The sequence below is a fragment of the Peromyscus maniculatus genome, chromosome 8, assembly GCF_049852395.1.
Source record: "Peromyscus maniculatus bairdii isolate BWxNUB_F1_BW_parent chromosome 8, HU_Pman_BW_mat_3.1, whole genome shotgun sequence".
NCBI classification, from domain to species: domain Eukaryota; kingdom Metazoa; phylum Chordata; class Mammalia; order Rodentia; family Cricetidae; genus Peromyscus; species Peromyscus maniculatus.
Genome location: NC_134859.1, coordinates 83,800,842 through 83,808,298, shown reverse-complemented (window position 1 = coordinate 83,808,298; position 7,457 = coordinate 83,800,842).

Genomic DNA, 7,457 nt, shown 5'->3' with positions numbered 1-7,457 from the left:
TGTGCAGACTGGACCTGAGTTAGTCCAATGGTTCTTGGGACCATTTGTCGGTAATCCCACACACTATGACGTCAGTGCTCCCAGGCTGAGCTCGGTTCCCATACAGGTAGGCTCTGATATACTCCCAGCTGGTAGCTTTGCAAGTAGTGCCCTGCAAAACCAGTCGCAGCTGGTAGAGGTAGGGTACAATGCTCGAGGGTTTGGGGTGTCTGCAGAGCTTTCCACGGGGAAGGAGAGTCCTCTCCTTGAGACTCTGGGGTTTAGTTGCAAAACCTCAGACATAGATCTCCTCCCCAAACATCCCTGGTTTCAGGAGACATGGGGTAAAAAACAGGGGCCATGGGCAAGACAGCCCCGAAGAGCTTGGGGATGTGAGAGCAGAGGACAGGCAGGGACGCGAAATTCCCAGAGCAGATGCTACTTCCCACCCTAAATCACGAATCAGGAAGCCCAAGGTGGTTGAAGAAAAAAAAACCAAAAACCAAAAAAACCGTTTTGCTTAAAGGGAAGGGCCCCTTGGAGTGATTTAAAGCAGAAACACGCATGTTCCAGAGGCATTATTGATGCAGGAAAGCACAAATACCTTTTAATCCTCCCCCAGTGTCCCCAAAGCCAGCCTCCTCCCAATGTTTGTTTGCCTGTGGCCTTAAGCAGGAGAAATGCGCCTCTCAGGGCTCTCCGGAGCCTGCTAAGGATCTCCATGTTAGAGCTGTAAGGCTCCTTCCAAATTTAGAATGATCCTTCACGTTATGGATGGGAAACTGAGGCCCAGAAAGGTACTCTAGCTGGCCTTAGACCCCACAGCCAGCAAACAACAGTAAGCTCTGCCTGGCTTGGCCGCTGGGGCGGCCTCCTTTCTTCCCTTGGAGGCAGCTGCCTGGGAAGTTCTGGTTTCCATGAGGCCCAGACAGAATCCCAAACATCTCAGGCCTTTCCAAGCGCCCAGTCAGCCCTGTCTCCTGAGGCCTGTCACCTGGACGGCAGCCACCAGAGTGACAGCTCTGGCCCTAGCTGGCCTGGGGCCTCTCCCCAGGGGTTGGTGAGTGGTGGGGGGAGCTTTTGGTGGGGCCTCCTTCAGTCGATTGTCTGCAGCTCTGTCTTTGTCTGTCTGTCAGTCACAAGGGAACCGCTGAAGGGAGAGGTCAGGCTGGTCACTGGACAAGCAGAAAGAGGCCTGTCCCCATCAGAGAAGGGTTGGGAAGAAGGCTCCCTCCTCCTCCTCCTCTTCTTCACCGCACCCCCCTCCCCCTCCCAGCTTCTTAGCTGGCTCCCCTAGGGAATCTGCCGATTTCAGAACCAGGGCAGCAACTGCCCACGGAAGCTCTTGTCTCCCCGCCCTACAAAACCTGGGGTCCTCGTTACCCTGGCCTGTCTGCAGGAAGAGGCTGGGAAGGGGTCTAGCTCAAGCCTCACAGGCAGGGCGTTTCCAGAAAGCCTCCCCGCTGCCCTGTGACTGTACTCCAGTCCCTGCCTATCTCCCTGCACCCCAGCCAGGCTCTCACCGCCCCCTACGACAATCACACTCAGGGCCATCCCCAGAGAACCCATTTCCAGGCCACCCCAGTTTCTGCTGTACACTGGTGCATCTCCCCAGATTGTGCTGTTTCCAGTCTCCCCTAGTTCCCCCTGCACATGAACTTATCTCCCCAGATTCAGCTGTTTTCAGGCTTCCCACACACTCTCACTCTCTCTGTCTGCCTGCCTGTACACGAGCTGTCTCCCCAGATCCTGCTGTTTCCAGGTCCCCCTATATTTCCCTGGTACACAAATTAGCCTCTTTGGATTCGGCAGTTTCCAGAACACCCCCCCCCTTGCTCTCTCACTAGGCAGTTCTGTCTCCCCAGATTCAGCTGTTTTCAGGCTGCCCTCGTTTGCTCTGTACACGGGCACCTCTCTCAGGTTCTGCCGTTTCAAGGCTCCCCTGTTTCCCTTGTACACGCATCAGTATCCAACTTCTGTTGATCCCAGCTGCCTAAGGGATTCAGGGGGCTTAAGGAGAGTGGAAGGAAGAGAGTCAGGAGGAGGAGGAGGAGGAGGAGGAGGAGGAGGAGGAGGAAGAGGAGGAAAACCTGTCATCAGGGATACGCCTTATTCATTTCTCTTGTGACCCAGAGCCCTGAGCAGCTTGCACACCGGCAGTCTCTGGGCCTCTGCTCCTACAAATAGATCCCTTAAGACCATTTGCCCTGAGACAGTCTAATTCCCTCCTCCTTGCCACTGCTCCAGGGCCTGAGCTTCAAGCTGAGTGTCCCCAGAGACCCATCTTGGTGGGCTGCTCGCCTCTGCAAGCCCTGGCTCTCTCGTCCGGGCTAATCTCCTCAGCCTCTTTGTCTTTCATACCTGCTACCCCTTAGCTCTCCTCAGTTTATTCACACAGAGCTTAAGGGAGACTTCAACAGTCCCCCAGCCCACCAAAGAGGGATTTGGAGTTAAAGAGCCATGCTTGATTTATTTTCCTCTTTGTTTCAGTTTGCAGGACGGAGGACCATCACCCACAGGAAACTCGTGCCTGGACTAGCATCCCAGCATGCTCTCCAGGCGGTGTAAACAATTGTTTGATCCTTGTCTCATAAAAGCAGAGGGTCTGCATGCCGATCCTCCTAGCCAGGGCAAGGGCAGCCATCTGCAAGGCTTCTTAAGATTCTTGGATTCTCAGATTGATTGTTAATTTATTTATTGTTAGACTCTCAGTCTGTAGCTGAGGTTTGTGCACTCGGTTTTGGAACTCAGGTTGGCCTTGAACATGTGGCAGTTCTCCAGCCTCGAGTGCTGGGATTACAGGTGTGAACCATCACACCCAGTCTTGGGCTGATTTCAATATTGCCCCCAAAGTTTCTGCTTTGCTGACTCCCCCCATCTTTCATTCGCTCACACCTCCTGCTACCCATCAGTCTAATTCCAGCCATTTTGGTCACCATAATGGAGCCATCTTGCTGGCCCTAGGAAACACTCTGAGTGCGCCAGGGAACAGATAGAAAGGATGGGCCGGGTGGGGTCAGGGTAGTGGGTTAATTGAAGGCTTGCCTTCTTCCTGGGGAAGCCCACACCTGGATTCCTGCCTCATTGTTTCTGTTCCCAGGAGCAGAGAGCAGATTGGGTTTTCCCACCTGTCAAGTATGGATGACAATATCTACTTCACGGAGGCCAGGGGTCCAAAGAAAGTTCCATAGGTATAGGAAGCAGACTATTTCTACAGAGCTTAGCAAATGCACATTGGCTTAAGTCTTATTAGAACTTTGTGAGTTCCCCCCCACACACCTCTCTCCTTCTCTTTGGTTTTTCAAGACAAGTTTCTCTATGTAGTTTTGGTGCCTGCCCTGGATCTTGCTCTGTAGACCAGGCTGGCCTCGAACTCACAGAGATCCGCCTGCCTCTGCCTCCCAAGTGCTGGGATTAAAGGCATGTGCCACCACCGCCTGGCCTTCTCTTTGGTTTATGCATATATTTTCCTTGAAAAAAATGGCAGAAGAAAGCTCTTATTATTTCATCATCACTGTTATCACCACCACCATCATCATCACCATCATCAGATTTTGCTTTTATTGAGACAAAATCTCACAAAGCCCGGGTTGGCATTCAACTCTATTTGTAGTTGAGGATGATACTGAACACTTGATCCCCTGGCCCCACCTCCCAAACACTGAGGTTCTGAGTATGTACCACCACCCCTACCTTAATTGTATTATTAAGGAAAAATGCTGTTAAGGTTGGGGAGACAGCCCCGTAGGTAAAGTAACTGCTGTGTAAGAATGGGGACCCGAGTATGGATTCCTAGGACCTAAGTAAAGAAGCCAAGTGTAGCGGTGACTCTGCACTCCCCTGGAAAGGTGGAGCCAGGAGGGTCCTGGGCAGTCCATGGCACTCCGTGGCACTCCATAGCCAGCAGTGTAACTGAAAGTGTGAGCTTCAAGTTTAGTGGGAGGTCTGGTCTCAAAACATAATGTGGAGTTTGCTAGAAAGACGGCTCTGTGGTTAAGAACACTCATTCTCCGCCGGGCAGCGGCGGTGGTGGCGCACGCCTTTAATCCCAGCACTCGGGAGGCAGAGCCAGGTGGATCTCTGTGAGTTCGAGGCCAGCCTGGTCTGCAAAGTGAGATCCAGGACAGGCTCCAAAGCTACACAGAGAAACCTTGTCTCAAACAAAAACAAAAAAAAAAGAAAAAAAAGAACACTCCTTCTTGAAGAGGACCCAAGTTAACCCAGCCCTGTCATGGTGGCTCACAGCCATCTTTAACTCAGTTCCAAGGGACCCTCTCTGGCTTCCCCAGGCAGCAGGCACACACATGGTATACATACATATGGGCAAACACTCAAATACATAAAATAAAACAAGGCTGTGTGAGTTCATACCAAGGACAGAAAAACAGACAACACACAATTATTGGACTAGGTATAGATAGCAACTACCCAAAATATCTATACACGAGTGTATGTATTACCTATATACTATATATAATATCTAATAAATGGATATTGAATACCTATTCTAAAGCTTAAAGGGGTCTAAAAGGAATGAATTCTAATGCATTCAGGTGACTGGAGATATGGACCAACTGTACCGTTAGAGTCTGCTTAGTGATGCCCAAATCCCTGGATTCAACCCCCAGCCCCACGTAAGTAGGGGATGGAGGCACACACCTATAATCCTAGTACTTGGGAAGTGGATGCAGAGGGTCAGAACTTCAAGGCCATGCTAGGCTACGTAGGGAGTTCAAGGCCAGCCTGGTTTACATACCCAGTCTCAATGCTCAGCTGGATGGTTGTAGGATATGCGTATGGGGAGTTAAACCTGGAACTTCATGCATGGTGGTTAAGCGCTCTACCACTGAGCACATCCTTCATCTTTCAGATCCTATCTGAAAAAAAAAAATAAAAAAAATATGAATTGGGACTTGTAGTTAGAAATTCTGCTACCATTTTAAATGCCTAGGAAGTCACTCATTGTATTTTTTTTTTTTTTTTATTGGTTTTTTCGAGACAGGGTTTCTCTGTGTAGCTTTGCGCCTTTCCTGGAACTCACTTGGTAGACCAGGCTGGCCTCGAACTCACGGAGATCCGCCTGCCTCTGCCTCCCGAGTGCTGGGATTAAAGGCGTGCGCCACCACCGCCCGGCCACTCATTGTATTTTTTTTAATGATTTATTTATTTTATGACTCTGAGTTCTATCTGCATATACAACTCGATGCCAGAAGAGGGCATCAGATCTCACTCTAGATGGTTGTGAGCCACCATGTGGTTACTGAGAATTGAACCCAGGATTTCTGGAAGAACAGCCAGGGATCCTCTAGCCCCCAGCCATCTATAAATTGTAGGTTCTGGTGTTTTACAGAAGACATGGGATAAAGAAAGGCAAGCAAAAACTGTTAGGGATGCTAGTGTATTACTGTAATTGTCAGCATGAAGAGGCTGAGACAAGAGGATTGTGAGTTCAAGACCAGTCAGGGCTACATAGGAGTTTCTGTCTCAACAGAAACAAGTGAGAGCGAGGTGACAGCAGCCGGGCGCACTGTCATTCCTGTCCTTCTTAGCCGTGGGACCTTGGATGAGTCGCCCTTTGGGCTTCACTTCATCTCCCGAGGGCCCCCAGTTTGTTCAACCTGCACCACTCAAGTGCCTTCCCCTACCTCGCAGTATAAACTTGACTGAATGTGGGAGATCCCTGGCCCCCTCTGCAACCCGCCCTTACTCAGAGAAAATCCGACCTCCAGAGTGGAAGGCCTGGTTTTCTTAGTTCTTTATCATAGGCCCTGTTGGTTCAGCACGATGGCTGTCCCAGGGTCCTAGGGGCGCGCACCTTCCGTCTCCACCACTGTCTCATCCCCACCGGGCTGGCTGTTCCGAGCTCTGATGCGGCACCTGCCCCCTGGGGAATTTACCTGGGGTTTCTAGGACATCTCTAGGAATGGGCTTCAAAGCTCAACTCCTATCCAGAGAAAAGTTCTTCAGGCCTGATTCCTTAAGGCCGGGTGCTTGATCCCAGCCAGGCGAGGGAAAATTTAAATGGCGCTTGTCTTACAGCGCCACCTTCTGGGCAAACCTGCGAGGGCCTCATTTTCTGATTCCCAGTCCCAGAACACTAGGATGGGTTGTTTCTTCTTTTTTTTTTTTTGGGGGGGGGGGCACGGGGAGTATTATTACTGTTGTTATTATCATCACTGTTAGTGTGTGCACACTTAGTCAAGCGGATGCCATGGCGTCCACGTGGAGGACAATTTTTGAGAATCAGTTGTCCCCTTCCTCTGCGGGTTTGGAAAATGGAACTCAGGCCAGGAAGCCTGCTTGAAAATCCTTTCAGTCACTGGCCATCTCTCCAGCCCACAGAGATAGTTCTTGATTCCTGTTTTTAATTTTTTACTTATTTATTTTTTAAAGATTTATTTATTATTGTTTTATGTACATTGGGGTTTTGCCTGCATGTATGTCTGTGTGAGGAGGCCAGATCTGCTGGGACTGGAGTTACAGACAATTGTGAACTGCCATGTGGGTGCTGGGAATTGAACTCAGGACCTCTGGAAGAGCAGCCAGGGCTCTTAACTTCTGAGCCATCTCTCCAGCCCAGATTTCTGTGTGTATATTGTCTACTCTTCAAGGTCTAAATTCTTGGATTTCCCTGCCATCTGCTGGGAGGGGACGTTCCACGAGCCTGCCAGCATCCAGCCACAGGGAGGACCCTCAGAGTGGTAGTGATGGGTGGTCCTCACATCGTGGAGGCTGAGAAACAGCTGTGGCAGGTGCTCCAATCACTTATCCGCCCCATGCATTCTCACCCATCCAAGGCCTCTCACACTCACTCCCAGGCTGTTGTCGGGAGGCAGGAGCATCCTTTTTATGATGTCTAGGGTTTTCTCCTATGCTGGAAGCATACGAAAGGCCTCACATGTGCTAAGCAGAAGTGTCTAGATGGGCTTCAGCCCCCAGCCCTCATATTATTTATTTAAGCAAGTTAAATCATGGGTTCAGATGAAGAGAAACCATGCTGGTCTGTTTAAATATAATCAGATTTTCTCTCTTGCTGCAATTTCCTGTGTGTGTGTGTGTGTGTGTGTGTGTGTGTGTGTGTGTGTGTGTGTGTGTGTGTGTTTTGCGTGTGCATGCATGCACACATGCATTCATGTGTGCCTATTTTCAGGGTGGTGCTATATGGGTGACAAGAGAGCACTAAATATAGATATGAGTGAAATTATTATTTTGTTTTGTTTTTTGAAACAGAGTTGCACTATGTAGCTCTGGCTATCCCAGAACTCACTGTGTAGATCAGGCTAGCATCCGGCTCACAGAGATCTACCTACCTCTGCCTCCCAAATGCTGAAATTATAGGTGTGCACCATCATACCTGACTTTTGAACTTACTGTTCTAAGATACTTTCCAGAATTTAAAATGTCTGAATCATCATCAGCAACAAAGTGGTCCCACTGGAGTGATTGACTGCAACAGGGTTTCATTCATTCAAAAACAC